This window comes from Cardiocondyla obscurior, linkage group LG17 (assembly GCF_019399895.1).
Source record: "Cardiocondyla obscurior isolate alpha-2009 linkage group LG17, Cobs3.1, whole genome shotgun sequence".
Lineage (NCBI taxonomy): Eukaryota > Metazoa > Arthropoda > Insecta > Hymenoptera > Formicidae > Cardiocondyla > Cardiocondyla obscurior.
In genome coordinates, this window is record NC_091880.1 from 1712719 (window position 1) to 1728611 (window position 15893).

Below are 15893 nucleotides of genomic sequence, written 5' to 3' on the forward strand. Positions count from 1 at the left end.
GGACCGTAATTTTTGTGATAATCCTAACGATAAATATGTTTTCTTTTAGCGATATATCTGTCAATTGTTACAAAATGTAGTTTTAATTCTGATGGAAGGCCACGGATCGATATCTATATTTGACTCGTGTTCGTCGTTGGAAATATTGTGTTGTTAAATCATGGCTGGGATCAAAAGTGACTATATTCTTTTCTCATTGCAACGTTTTACAAGTGTATTCTACTGCGAGAAGAAATTACGTGCGATTTCTCGCTACCGGCATCTTAGATTCAATATGATTAGTTCAGAATCTTCGCTCCGGCGGAGAATAATAGCCCGAGTTCAGATGATAATTTCACGTCTCGCTATAGCATCGCGATTCTGATACGCGAAATTGCAGTCCGCTGATTTGTTTCCCACATTTGACATCGTTACGGAGCACCGTGCATTCTCATGCACTTGTGAATATACTTTTTACACATTGTAAAGAGAAATAAAATACCACTGTCGCGAAGCGTTTAAGAAGCAAATCAGCAGGTTTCAGTAAACGACGATTGAAAAATTATCGGTGTTGCTTTCTTAGACACTCAAAGGTTTTAAAGGTATTTTTGCGAACGCTCCTTTGGACCGAATACACCTCTCTTTCTCTTGAGTATTCTTATTATTGACGATAAATAAATTGTAAATGTTAAATATAAATTTCTATTAAGAAAAAGTGTTACTCGCGAAGGGTAATCGTCAGCTGTCCACGTTATTGAGTGTGTCTTAAAAAATAAAATCGCAAACAAACGCTTTGCTTTTATATTTTCGAAGAGACTCGACGTTCCGAGCTCACCGAGTGCATAAAAAAAATTGTAAACAGATCAACTCGGTGTCCAGCTGGTCATTTCTGAGAACTCGGTGTCGAGCTCATCATTTCTGAGAACTCGGTGCGAGACGGACGACGATCGACGCCATCTTCCGTCTCGCTTCCTCACGCGGTTCTCTCTTTCTCTCTAAGGGCCGAAATCTCTAACGGGCTACTTCAGTGTAGTTGCGGCTACCCGGGCGCGAAGACGTGTTACTGATCGCTCCGCAATTACGCGTATTTTTGACCGCGGATAGGAAGTTTTCGCATACAAATTAGTGTCGACGTCGTCGACTCGGAAACGGACGATCATTTTCTGGACGCCTGAGTTATCCCACTCATCGTTCTATGCTCCGTTTCGCGCTCCGAAAAAGTGTCTCGGACAAGGAAGGTTATGCGCGCGGGTGGTGCTAATTACGCGGGAGCCGCGTCGGGCATTTTCGACTCCCGGCTTCCATCATAATTTTCTCCGGCAAGTTCCGGCGACCGCCATCTTCGGAGCGTGACGTCATCTGCACCTCGCGCGTCTTCTTCGTCGCTGCCGGGACTCTCAACCCGTTTCGAGCAAGCGACTCGTGAGGAACTTGAGAAAGAGCGCGGGGAACATTTTATATCGCGGCCCGTTTCTTTCGCCGGCGAATTACACAAGTTCTTCCCGTCGTTCAGTCCACCGACGGGAATCGACCGAAAAATCAAAAGGACCTCGCTTTACATCGTGGCTAGTACATCTCGTCTCGAGCTCGAGGACAACTCCTGTGAAGACCCGGTGGAAGAAAGCAACGCCGCGAATATCGAGAGCGCGAATTTACACAACGAATGATCGTCCGTCGCGCTTCTTAATTTAAATCGTCAAAAATCGCCGCGATAATCCACCGTCATTCTTCCGGTCGTTCGTCTCTCGAGTGATAGTGTTAGTGATAGTGACTGATTATAAAAAAAAAAAAAGCAGAGCAGTGTAATATAGTGACAAGTGATTTGGAGTACTACAACACGTCAAGATAATCCAGAATTCTGCCACGAAAAGAAGGAAGAAAGGAAGGAAGGACGGACGGACGCACCGACGGAAACACAGAAAATAATCTATCCTAACCAACTTAATCGAAAAATACAAAGTAAATAAAATTAATATAATTAATTATCGTCCGAATTTAATAACTCGCGCAAGGTGCGTAATCTATAATCTGGAGATTTCTTGTTACAATAAATTCTTATTCCGAGCGTCGCAATTGTCGATTTCGCCGCGATATTTTTAAAAGCCCGCGGCTTTAATATACAATATTTATATCGCGTTGCGAAGATCCGACGTCGGTCAGCGTTTCGTTGATACGATTTTTATACGCGACGGTCGCGTCGAGGGGAAATAATCCTTATATGTGACCGCGGAAATGGAAGTACAAGAAGCGAGGCAATTATGGTCGGGATCTTAGATAATTATGTTGGAATTACGCGTCTTGCGAACGCTCGGAGTTGCCATTCTATCGAGTCCGGGCTCTTTGATATCAAAGCTGCTGATTGGCCACAAATGCAAGATCAGAGTCCGAACGTCGGCGAGGTCGGCATGTGGATCAACCGTGGGTGTCCTATGCGGTCAGCTCGTTAACCGGCATCAACTACACATCGACTGAGTAATCTCCTCCTGCTTATACAGGAAGCGCGATTGACTCTTTGACGGTAGATTCCTTGACGCGACGTCTAATCGTATCCACCCGTTAACTCGCATTAAAGGCTCCGGTTTCACAAGGCTTTCTAAATTATTATTATTAAAATTAACATTATCCCGAGTGGAAATTTATCCAGCTAATTTAATTTTGCAGCTGGTAGTTAGATCGCGCAGACTATAGTATCGGTCGTCTAGTCAATGACCAGCGCGGACCATGTATTTAAATAGATATCTGTTTTTTTTCGTCGCGTACTTGTTTACTGTTGTTGAGCTGACCATACGCAACGTTATCTCGACTGCCGAATTCACCGGGCAAACCGGTTCTTGCTGTCCACTGCCCGCGCGTCCTCCATCCTTCCGAACTTCGAGCGCAAGGTGCCGGCCGATGAAAACACACGCACGTACTCACACTACCGTGACAGTTCGACGGATTCTGCAGTCGAGCGTTGCGTAAGATCAATTCGCGGAAAAGACTAATACGCGGCGAAAAACGTTTAGACATTTAGCTTTTCTAGCTCGTCATTAACTCGTAATAAAACAGTTTTGCTAGACATTCACGAAATAAATCACGAATCGACCAGCTAATTATTACGTAACGGTGAGAATCGATTTCCACTCAGAATCAATGTTAATAAATATATATAATTTTTTTTGAGTACACGCATTTAACAATGAATGACTTAAAAATTATCTACTCTCTGCGGAACACGTTCGCTTCGAACGATTCGACCGTCTTCAAAATTCAGGTTCAGTTCACGTGCTATTCGCCGAGCGATCGCTTCGGGTTGTCGCCGAGTGCGCCGATTTTTCTTACGCTCGTATTCGCGGCCGGAGATACGCCCGCGTCGGATAAGCGAAAAGATACCGGGAAGAAGAATTAAAAGAAGATCAGCGTTCCGAGAGTACGCGAATTTCTCAACATCAAACATTCAGGAGGTACCGGCGGAGCCGGGGAAACTGGGGCGACCAGTTTAAAAGCTCGGGGTACTTTAACACCCGGGTGTACTACTCAGTCTCGTCTCTGAAAAATCTTTTTATTCCAACCCGTACATTTGTATGTGCTCATACATATGTACGGACGGCGGCGCGGCAGTACAGTCGCACTTTATCGAGCGAATTTCATTCTCGTTTATAGTCACGACCGCCGTGCCAAGTACGCAGGGAGATGCATGCAGTCATAGAAATCTATAGAGCACATATAATTTACTATCTTCGTAGAAGCTAAAGTAGACGTCGGGAGATAGAGATCGATCTGCAAATCTCGCGTGCACCCGCGTTTCTCTCCACATCTTCAAGCAAAATCCATAACGCGAAGAAGAGGCGCGTAAATAAAATCGTCATCGGAAAGGAGAGAGCGTTGATTTTTAGGAGCCTCGTAACCGTCCTCTTTCGGCAACTACGTGGCCTTTTAATAAAGATAAAATAATTTTTTTAAACAGTTTTACTTTTGGAATTTTGAAAGAAATTACGGCGCAACATATTCTTTCCCGTTCACATTTGATATATTGCGGTACGTCGGATGTCTAAATGTTTGATAACCGGTGGTGGCTGAAAAAATATGATACGGAGCACGTAAAGTCGGTATTACGCGATGTTTCTTATCCCGCTGATTGGATGGTACGCTAGTTACACTTATTTTACCGTTCATCTTTCATGTTTTTCTTTTCACGTCGGAAAACAAAAGAGAAGACGAAAAAAAAAGAAAAGAAAAAAAAAAAAGACTATTTTAGATTTATAACACAAGAAGTGCACTGTACGCAATTTTACTAACAACCCAGCAGGGAAAAGAATCGCGTTACGTTAGCTTAAAAATTCATCACGTCGGAAAACGCAGGCAAATTAATGCAATTTGCAATACGATTAATATCGTGTTGCGTTTTAACAAGAATGTCGGGCTGCGCTTTAAGATGGCTTTAGAGCGAAAGGGCTTCGTATCTGGCGCCCTTAACTTTGCTGTCACAGTGATTTTCTCCTTTATTATTGCCATTACGCTTAAACGATCGTTCCTCCAGGTAATTTCGAGTTTTTTTCCTTATAGTTCATCTTGTGCGCGGTATCAACGTGCGTCCGCGCGACATGGAGCCATGAAAATTTTTACTTCCCTCGTGGTAACGTGACATTACCGCTGAATTGCAACGTACGTCACGTTCGAGAAAATGGCGTGACATATCGTGCGCGACTTAGGAGGAAAAGTAAAACGACGTGCAACGGTAGGCGTTTGCGGCGAGCTATATACGGGAAAAGATAATCATTGCCAGCTGATACGAGAGCTCCATGTTAAAAAGTAGCGGACACTCGAGCTTCGGCCGGGACTGAAAATTACTTATAAAATCGAAGAGAAATATCCGCGCGCGTATAATAGACCGACCGAATGCCTCTACTTTTATTTCGCAGTTCTAGGAATTTTTTTAATAAAATAAAAATGAAAGTAAAAAGGTAAAATATTAAAAAGAACGAAAAAAAAGGCAGAGTATAAAATATAGATAACCGTATCGAACTGTGAGAGAAGTTAATTAAGGTAATTCCGTGCGGGGTCTATTTAAGATTTATATTTTATAGCGGAATAAAATTCTAGCGTGTAATTATTACGCTGTTTAATTTATCTGCATTAGCGGAAAGAAGAAGCGAGAACTGTTTTTTACGAAACGATCGTTATTAAGGGAAATATTTTTGTTTCCGTCATATCAGTCGCGAGCGGAAAAAGGTTCGCGGCCGCTTTCTTCAAAGGGGCGGCGAGGCAGATTGCGAATGACGTCCGACACAGTGGGATACGTGAGTGTGTTTGCGTATGAGAAAGGCGAAGGGTCGGCTCGTAATTTCTCGGACTGGTTAGTGGAAAAGTCTCGCATAGCGGCCGGATAGCCCGCGTCGCGAGGAGAGCGTGGATGTGCGGAACGGTATCGATCCGGCTATTAAATATTTAATCGCAGGAGGAAGTTCAATACACAGACGAGGACGGTTGTCTTTTGAAGACAGGTCGAACAAATGAAAGCGAGCACACGGCTGCGGAAACGAGGTAGCACGCAATTCTACCCTGTCTTCGCCGCGTTCGTCAAGAATCGGCGAGCTTTCATTATTTAAGGCCCTCGGCAAAAAGTTGCGATCACCGACATGCCGCTCCTATCGATCGTAGTTCGCAAACTTAGTTATCTAAAATTGCCGTGTTGATTTTTAGACGGGTAGGGAGGGAAAAAAAAGCGAAAATGCAATATTTTACGTTCCTGCTTTCTCTTCTTTTTCCTATAATTTAATTTAATTATCAAGGAGTCTCCGAAACAGTTAGAAAATGAGACTTTTTTTTTATGTGGAATGAGAATTCTTTGAGGAAATTAATTTTGTAAAGATTTTAAAATGTGACGGAATCTTTAAAAAGTCGAAACAAAATTAGGTTAGGCATGATATTTAAAAAATTCTTAATGTAGAAGAATCTCCGATGGTAGTAGTAGAATTCGCGAACGGGAAACATCAAGTGCGCCAGATGTTTTTTTTAATAGAACTCGATTTATGTGTTAGAAATGTTGACCTTTGCAAGTTACCTGGCACATTTTTTTTTTTTTTAAAGCGCATTGAAAAACAGGTCAATAAAATAACGACCCAATGCGGCGGCGGCGGCGGCGGCAATTCGTTGGGCAAATAGGATTAATTTACCACGATATTTTATCGCAAATATGACGATATCATGCACATCGCTTTTAAATAAATTGTGAAAATAAGATAGAGTTACATGCGTTTTTCGCCATCAAGCATACGCTTGGATGTTTAGTACCAAAATATTTGCGGCGCGCGGGCTGCACGGCGCTCCGTAAAATTAAACTATGAAAATGCAACAATAAAATTACTGTAGCGGCTCGCGCCGCCGTCGCGTTAAAATGTGAGCGTAATTACATTAGCGTGGAATGGCTTCATAAACAAATTTCAATAAATGCGCTAACAAATTCACTGCTCTGGCAGGAGAAATGGGCGGTATCGATCGATTATCCCAGAGATGCACCGCAAACGTGCCGCAACACGAGAGAGAAAGAGAAAGAGAGAGAGAGAGAGAGAAAGAGAGAGAAGGAGAGGAAGGAAAAGAGAGAAATAGCCATACTACGTGTTGTAAACGAGTTAAAAATCTTTTTCCAAATATTGAAAACTCTGGACCAAAAATTTTATCGAAAGTGCGTTTAGGAAGTCAACAAAGTCTAAAGTCGAATGCGATCTCGCAGAATGAAACGATTCCGTAGCTCGCGGTGGGTTTCCTTTAGCGTTGCACCTCGAGAGGGAATTTTTGAGATAAGGGCACTCTAATAGCTACAAGCAACTTTACGCCAATGCGAGATCTATCGCGGTGCGTCTCGTAATACCATCGCGTGGATTTTGTCCGCGAAATCTCGTGCGAAAATCAGTACTTTCTTTGGTTATCACGGTCCTCAATTTTTTTTTTCCTTATTTCGCGCGTTGTTTGGCCCACTAATCAACGAGATAAAGTCCGAATTAAGAAACTCACGTTTGCACCCTAAGACGCTGCCGTGCCGCGATAACGAGCACCTTCGCTGGTTTACTGCGACAAAAATCCTATCTTCAACTAACGAACGCTTAATCGCGTCATAAATTCTTATGCGCGAATCGTATACCCTCAAACGCGTTCTTATCGAATCGCATAACTCGGGAAAGTTGAACGAGAAACGCGGGACTTTTGCAATTTTCCTTTTCTCCCCCCTTTTCCTCCCTCTTTCCCTCCCCCCCGGGCTTTACACGTCACGTCGATACGTTTTTTTAAAAAAATATTGTATTTAAAAGTATTTTTCGCATATCGATCAGCGCGCCGGCACGCGAAATAGTTTTTCAAATGTGTGACAGCGATTTTCAAAAACGTCGATATCGACGGGAAATTGTTTTTGTTCCCTTCGGAACGTTTGTGCGTGACGGATCGAGTGGGTATCTCGGGTCGCGGAATTTCCAGCGGGGTCGAAGCGGCTCGTAAGTGCCTCGCATTAAATTCGGACGACTTTTTATCGCTAGGAATCAAAGCGGACGTTAACTGTGTTAAGTGTCGGTCAGCTGCATGCCGCGCTTTATCCCGAATCTGCGAGAGGCAACGGGAGACGAACGAAGGACGTAATCTCGCGAAGGATCACCGCGAATTTATCCACCGCGGGGGTTTCGCCTTCTCCGACTTTCCTCGCGTCTTTCGGGGCCGTCGAAAGCGTGAACTCTTATTCTTAGCTGCGCGTCTCGACTTTTCGCGTTCGACACGCTCTCGGGGACACTCCCTGCGTGCCCACCTTTAGCCCTTCTCGAAGGGCGAAATTCGAAACTAAGCAGTCGCTTCTGCATTAATTATTTTTTCTTCTTAAAAAGTCCAGATGCCTTAAACAAATACAATTCCGATTTTTACTTTTGCTGTCTTTCTCAATGAAAATCGGTCTTATACCTTCACGCGGAAGTGCGAGGGGGAGGAAAGGGGGAGCCGACGGAAAAACATCTCGCGCGCCCGCTGAAGGGTTAAAAATGATTCTCCAGCATCCGACCGGAAAAGCGCGACAGCCAGCGGAGCCCTACATACGTGTTTTACGTTAGACAGCCCTCTACCCTCCCGCGCGCGTTGCACGCTGAGGGGCTGCGTTCGCGTAGGAGGCGAGGGTGCTTCTTCCTTCTCGCCGCGGAAGTCGGGGGGGTGCTTTTACCGCCTCGCAGATAGCGCCGGCCGAGTATATACGTTCGCGGCGCTTGCGCACGTCCGCCGTGCAATCCGCTCTGTCCTTCTTCCTCCACCCTCTCGCCCTTTCTCCCTTCGGCGCCCAGCGTGTTCCGAGTCCCTCTCTCAATCTCTCTCTCTCGCACTGGCGCACGTCGCCGGCTCGAGAACGAGGCTCTTCCGCGGGCGCGACGAGGACGGCGTTCGGCGCGGGCGGGAGAGAAACGCGGCGAGCGAACGGAGCCGGCGCGATCGAGGGAGAGAAAGCGCGTAGCACGGAAAAGGAACGAGCGAGAGAACCGAAGCGCCGACGTGGGGAGCGATCGCAGGCCCGTCATTCGAAGCCCGCCAACGGACGAGCGAGCAGCCACGGAACGGGACCGCGATTGAAAGAGCCCACGCGATTGTCCGCGACGGACGAGGGAGAAATAAAGAGAAAAGGATTAAATAAGAGAAAAGCGAAATCGAAGGCAAGGGAGAGAAAGAGTGAACGCGCCGATCGGGGTAAGCCAGTGAGAGCGCCGGTGGATCGCCGACGATCGCTCGGCCGCAGCATCCCGCGGGGTTGCAGCATTCCGGTTTGCATCGCGACGCTCTGCTCGCTCGTCGAAGGATATTTCGTTTCGCGCGTTACGGATCTCGATCAACCTCGCCCGCGATCCTCCGGGAAGTACCGCGAATACCCTTCGACTGGTCGCAGGTGGAGGGCAAAAGTGTGCGTGAGTGTGTGCGTGCGTGCGTGAAGGAGACGCGTAGGGAGGGAGGGCGAAGTAGTGGGGAGGGAACGTACTGATAAACCGAGTGGTAAGGAAATCGAAAGCGAACAGCGAAGGATCGACGAAAAATCATCCGTGAATAAAGTGGAAGAAAACGGTCGTGTTGTCAACGGAGAAGTTGACCGCCGATAGTTCTCGTTTTGAAGATCGCGAGTTGGTGACCAGGCGTCGAAAAAAAAAAGAAAAAGAAAAGAATCCTGAAAGAAGCGAAGCAAGCTCGCGATTTCTTTACGTGTTTTTTTGCGAGCATCGTCGGTGCTGAGTCATCGCTGTCGAAGGAAGTCGACGTATTTGGGCATAGAATTTTTTGGGGAAGAGATTAGGAGGCGCGATAACGTTGCTTCCGAAAACTCGTTCGTGCAAACAGACGCGGACGTTAGTCTAGTTTCCTGGAATGACGGAGTAAGAAAGCTGCCCGCTCGCCATAACCTGTCGCCCTGTCGCACGATCGCCAATCGTTGCGATCGATCAATTACGAAAAGGCTCCGTCACGACCTGAGCGACTCCGCGCGGATTTCAGTTTTCCACCCGACTTCGGCGAAGTCGGACGTAGGATCCGTTGTTTCTTCGGGAGTGCAACCGCGACTTCGCTACACCTCTTTGGAGTGTCCGACGCGCGGATTCAGCCGCGCGACTCACTCGAACGCCTAGAACTGTATCCGAGAATCGCGAGGGATCGAAATCTGCGACGTGCTCGAGGAAAGTGACCGAGTGAACCCCCTTGGCCGATCGCGAGGCCCCGTCTGCCGGCTCGCGTCTGCCCGATCTCGCGAGTGCGTTCGTGTTCCTTTGCGCGGAGCGACAGGAAGTAAGTGCCAGAAGATAAGAAAGTCGTCGTCAGTGCCAAGTGTGTGCGTGTCGCCCGATCGTTCCGTCGTGCAAGAGGCTGCCGCGATTCCGCGTCGCCGCCACGATCTCGCGATCCGTTTCGCGCCCCGGAGCGACGGTCGTACACCGTCGTGAGCCGGAATCGTCCCGTGCGACACGCTTCGACGAGCCGACGGCCTCCGCGTTTTCTCGCCGAGCCCGGCGAAGTGGACGGCGCACCTGCGCCCGTCCCGAAACGCGCTACAGCATCGCGCGCGAGTCCAGTGACGTCATATTTCGCATCAGCGAGCGGCGGCGATCTCGCTGCGCGATCGCCCACGCCCGATCCTTCCTCCGGTCGAGTTCGGATTACGCGTCGCGCCGGCAGCCTCCGTGCCCAAAGGGAAGGATAAGGGCACCCGAGGGCGATCCTCACGTGACGAAAGTGCGGACGCTGCTATCCCGGTCACTTGAAACAAGTGAGTAACATTGCTCTAGTGTCCACGTTCCGCCGTCCGTTCGCCGCAGCCGACCCTGAGAGTTTTTAGACGACGCGATAAAAATTTATCGGTTCCTTTTCGTTCGGTGAAATACCGATCGTCGCGCTAATTTGCCCCGGCGCGAGTCCCGCGATCGGCCGAGTGTAGATGTTTTTTTTTTTTTTTTTTAGTAGTCGATAATTCATCGTTATATCAAGTTAATTTTTTACACTCGGATAATTATTATCGTAACTGGGGAATTTAATTTTTTTTCTTTTTCAGCTTTAATTTTTCTCTACTTGTATCTCGAAATTTAATATACCAATCGGTTCATTATCAAAATCACGTTTAAAAAATTATGAAATTTTTATGATTCAATTCGACACGCTTGAATTTATTTCCCGGACTGATTTGGTTTTAATTTGCGTCACTGCGGCAAATGAACGATGTGCTAAATGCATTTCGCCGGGTTTTTTTTTTTTTTTTTTGAACAGCTTTTTCGCCAGTTGTATGCCAGTCGTAAAAAAAAAAGAAAAAAAAATAAATAAGCGAGAGAGAAATTTTCAATGCCAACGCGAAAACGAGAGTTCGCATAGTCGTTTTAATTAGCGTAAGAGTTCGTCGAAATAAAATCGAAATCGTAGACGAGCTGTCGCCGTGTATCTCGCGTAATTAACAGGATGTTTTAATTTCGCGTCGTAATGTTGCACCGTTAACGCCTGGACACGGTAAAAGGCTGCAAGTTTTGTGATTTTCGTCCCCATTATCCGCGGCTAGAACGATATTCAGTAGGTTCGATAGGTAGCTTTGTACATATAGCGGAGTTTGTGCGTTCAGTAAGCCGTGAAACAATTGTTTTGCTTCCCGAAAATTTCCCGTATTTTCACCGAAATATCCACGTACTTTTTTTTCACTATTTTATCGAACGCCGACATTCATATCGCGCGTACCCGCAAGTTAAATCAACATTATGCATTATAATTAACAAAAAAGGAAAAAGAAAAAAAATATATATAATTTAATATATACAAAGAAATTAAAGAAATACTCTCAGATATTTTTCCGAAAGACCCGGAAAGGTCTGATCCTCGATCGATTTAGTTCAAGCATTCATGAAAGAATAAAAATTACTCTTTCCCGCATCAGTCCGTACGCAAGAGCGTCAAATAAAAAAATGGGAAAAAAAAAATCAGGGAACCGGAATCCGCGTCCGATAACCAATCGGCGGCTTTAACAAACTCACGAGCTGGATAGGGCTCGCAAGGGCCGTGCGTGGAAGCGCATAAAGCGAGTGCACACGTGCACGCGCATTGTTTACCGGCGGACTCATTCATAACGAATCGCACGCCGCCATTCATTATGCTGCGTTTTCGGGCCGAGCGATTGAAACTTTCGCGGAACGGGCTCGCGGGATAATCTGCCGCCTGTTGTGGAAGCAATAAATTTGCACAGTTTGCAGTTATTGCGTAACTTGGGGTATACTTGGTCGCGTTATGCCGCAGCGAGGTAGCAAAAACGCGTATCGGCCCCTTTTTTTTAGGAGCCGGAAGATTTATTCCCTTCCGACGCGTCGCTTGCACTGTCGATAATATTTAAATAAAAATAAAAATAAAAGAAAAACAAACGACGGAAGCACGAGCGGTGCATTTGCGAATAATTATTCGTTTCGAAGACCAATTTATTCGGCGAAGAAAATGATAATTAAGCCCCTCGATCGACCGGCGAGTATTTTCCACGATCAAACCCTCTCGGTATAATTTTTGGAAGAAAACGCACGCTCGCGCGTAATTAAATGATTCCAAACGACGCGCCGTTTTCTCTTTTTGATCCCTTTTCAATTTCGACGGAACTTATGTTAATGCACGCCGTTTAATTAATAAGACCCCGCGAGTTTTGCATTTATCCGCGGCCGTATTGGATCGCGGGGGCTTAGAGATAGTCTTTCCGGCCGAGCGCGTGCAATTACACGTGTGACTTAATTAAAGCCCCGAGACGGCTAATTGCGAGTGCGGTTCCCCGGCGAAAGTATATACGCGGCCTCGCGGAGATCCGGCGGGAGTTATCGGCGAGCGAAACGAGCTCCGCGCGCGGACCGCAATTAATCCGGTGCGCCGGATTGACCTTCGCTCGTGGATCTTCGCGGCAAGAAACGCGGCGGGAAAACGATTGCGCGATATTTTTCCATCGGAAACGTCCCGAGGCCCGTCCCGTCCTTCGCGCGTTAACGGATGACTTTCGGTTTCAATTAAAAGAGAAATTCGCGTCGCTACGGGGGATCCGCGGTCTCGCAGATCGACGGCGTGCCGGGCATGCCGCGGGGAAAGTAGGAAGGGGCGACGAGCGAGAAAGGAGGCCGGGAGGACAGAGAGGATCAACCTGCTCTGCCCGGCGGGGCCAGCACGGCCCTTTAATGGGCCACGTCCTTCTCGGACATGCCCGGTTTTATGCTTTATTTCGAACACATCGCGCGTTTTACTCGTCCGCCTTCTCTTCCGCGTCTCTTAAACTCGTCCCTCGCGCGAGCCGCGCTCGGTGCCCTGAAAGGGCCGAGCGGCCCTGAAAGCAGGTGACTGTACGAAACGAGATTGCCTCCACGGGGGGGCCCTTTGCTACGCGCCGAAGGACAAGGTACTGATTCGCGACCGCGTCGCTCTCGTTGCGCGTTTCGGTGAAGCCGATAAGCTCGATTGGCACGCGCGTCAAATATTGAAGCCTTCAATAAAATCAGTTAATTCACTTAATTTATTTATTATCCACGTTTCGACGTCGCAGCGCGGGGGCAATTCGTTTCTTTGAGATTGAAAATCGATGCGCCTATTCAGTATCTTTCAATAGCTGCGTTTATTCCGAGAATGTGAGGCAGAGAGGCGTGAGATAGGTGGACGGGAGGGGCTACATCGATCGGGATTGATACAAAAGAAGAAATCAACGCCGTGGACGGCTCGCCGCTTTTTCATCCCAGCCGCGAACTGTCGCGATTAGATCAGATACGATAAGTGCAGCCGAACACTTGCGCCGTATATTGTCCTGTCCGAGTCTTTTTATAAAAATTCAGTAATTAAAACCACGAAATAAAAATACTCGAAATTAATAATATAAATATACATTGTTTAAATTGAAAAGTATTATTATAAATTAATACAATAAATAATATATTATTTTGAGTATTAGAAGCAATGCTGTCGAATATTTTGATATTTAAATAAATAATCTTGCTTTTAATCCGATGCTGTTAATATTAAAAAAAAAAATATATTTTCTCATGTTGTTAATATTCGAATTAATTAATTATCAATTATTTTAATGCCTGAAAGAATTTTTAATTTTTATTTGCCATTAATTTGATATTAATTTGGGGATTTCTATAAGCCTTCGCTTACCTCACACGCGAGCACACATTTTACCGATGACCGTCCCATTATTCTCGTCGAAATCTCGCGTTGAGTTCTCCCTTTCAAGGGAAGGGGAGAGGGTTTTCTTTCCCAGACTCTTACAGTTTTCACTTGCGCGTTTTGCAGCCGATAAATCCATTAAGATCCTTCTCTCTCGAGTCGAAGACGTGACCGCGCGGAATGCGTCGGGCAATTTCACAACGGCTATCTGTTATTTCTTGTAACCGCGTCCGTGCTCCTTTTTTTTTTTTCTTTTTGCTTTTGACTTATTTCGAGTGACGCTCGCATATTCATTATCCTTCCCCCGCGCGCGCTCCCGCAACGATCGTAAAAGGATAAGCCGAGATTATATATAATTATCATACGAATAACACAATGTAGCTCATAGGACGGAAAGAAGGATGGTCTCGCGTGTTTTTTTTTTCATCCCTTTATTCCGTACCTATTTTCCATTTACCCAGTAATCTAGTCGATCTCTCGGGGTGCCTACCTTCTCCTTATTGTTGCCCTTTTCGCGCATGAAAGGGCCGCCTTATCGATATCTCCGTTTTACCGCCTTCTGTCGTCGACAGGGTGTTCGAGAACTATCACGCGGTTTTAAAGCATTAACCGGCCGATAGAAAATGTAACGCGAGGACGAGCGTTCCTGTCGGGATCCCTCGTGAAACGCGCAGCGTTACTAAGCGCGGGTTTAACATCCTTCGAAAAGAAACTCAAGCGCGCGGCGGTGCAAATTAAGTCCGGGATTCCACCGCTGCGATTGTACAAGTCCGCCTCTTGCTTTTCTTTTATCGCCGGCGGTGTAGAAGCTTTCTTTCTCCCGGCTAGCCCGAGAAATAGGAGTCCTCCTTGAATCGTTAATTAGTTTGGATTCCCGGATTCTAATTGCGCGTGCAGTTTACGGCTTTATTTAAGCGTGGCGGCCGTTTCGAGCCCGCCGGGCCCGGCTTCCCAGTACAAAATGAACTCTTCTCTGTCACGCGGCTGTTTATTGAAAACAGAAATGCGACTATCGATCCCGCGGCCGGCGGCTTAAAGTAGATGTATCGTCCTGCGGTCCATCGCAGCGTCGCGTTAATTTTCGACGAAGATCGCGACGCTTGTCGTCTCGCAGTTTGTACGGTTCGTTAATTGATTTTTGGATAACTGTCGCAGGTGACCGACTTTTTTCTCCTGGAAGCGGTACACAAACGGCCTCAAGATTCAGCTCGACATCATGCCGTGGTTCATCCTCTTCCTCCTGCTGCTGGCCGTGATGGAGGCCTTCCCGCGGGAGGCCACCTGTTCCCGCCTGCCGGACATCTATTGGAACTCCACCAATCCAATGTAAGTCGACGTTGTATGTTTTTTTTTTCTCCTTTCGTCTCATCGCATTTCTTTCGTGTAATTATCTTCTATCACGCGGCGACGACTCGACTCTTTCCGGTTTAGAAATGCCGCCGACTTTGCGAGCAGGCTGCAAGCTTGTCGCCCTCGGGAAGGCAGATGCGTGTCTCGTCTTTGTTTCGTCTTAGGAACCAAGTCTGCTTTCTCATTCTTTCAATTTTTTAATATGCACGCGAGACTTGCGGCGGAGCGCGCCGGATGATGTCTGCCACGATGCTGCGCTTTCGCCGATGAACCGCTCGTAAAATTGCGCGACCGGCGAACACGAACGGCGACATAAGAGGGAACTTAATACACGGAGATCGGCAGTGCTTTTTCGCGCAATATTCCCTCGCCGTTTCGACCGCGCGCGGATCCGCGCGGCCGACAGATCTCGACGGTTTTTCCTCGCCGAAAATAGTTTTTCGCGCGTTAATCGAGAGTGCCGTGTTATCACAGAGATTATGAATATGCATAGGCGTCCCTGTGAAAATGACGCTAAAACTCCAGCGCGCGATAATTAGAGAGCTTTTCGAGTGGACGCGGCGGCGGCAGGAACAAGGGGGAAGGGAGAGGGAAGGTAGGGAGGCGGGATACATCTCGCGATTTCACGGTCCGAGTACGCGAAAATATCCGGTTACGTTTATCGCGGGGGTCCGTCGCGTTTCGTTAGCGGGGCCTTGCATTTTCCTGCCGTCGGACCTCGCCGGAGCACCCAGGCTCCGTTTAATCTCATCCGAGATATTACCGTGAACGTTCTCGTTCCGGGCGGCGGACGACCGTGTTTTCCGCGGCGAAACATTCCGCGGATAGCGGTGGCTGCGCGAAGATCGAGTTTCACGGTTAGCGGCGCGACCGCCGTCTTCTTGTCGTCTTTTCGCGAAACCTGGTCCGCGGAATTCGCGAGCGTA

At 47.1% G+C, this 15893-nt stretch overlaps 1 long non-coding RNA gene across 3 annotated transcripts in view; it reads left to right on the top strand.

Annotated features, from left to right (window-relative positions):
- Positions 1-8515: 8515 nt before the first annotated feature.
- LOC139109400 (uncharacterized) overlaps positions 8516-15893 on the top strand; it is a 256864-nt gene continuing 249486 nt past the window's right edge. For all 3 annotated transcript variants that reach the window (XR_011546832.1, XR_011546833.1, XR_011546831.1), the window contains exons 1-2: positions 8516-10225; positions 14773-14943. This is a non-coding gene — a long non-coding RNA (uncharacterized lncRNA). The remainder of the gene's footprint in view (positions 10226-14772; positions 14944-15893) is intronic.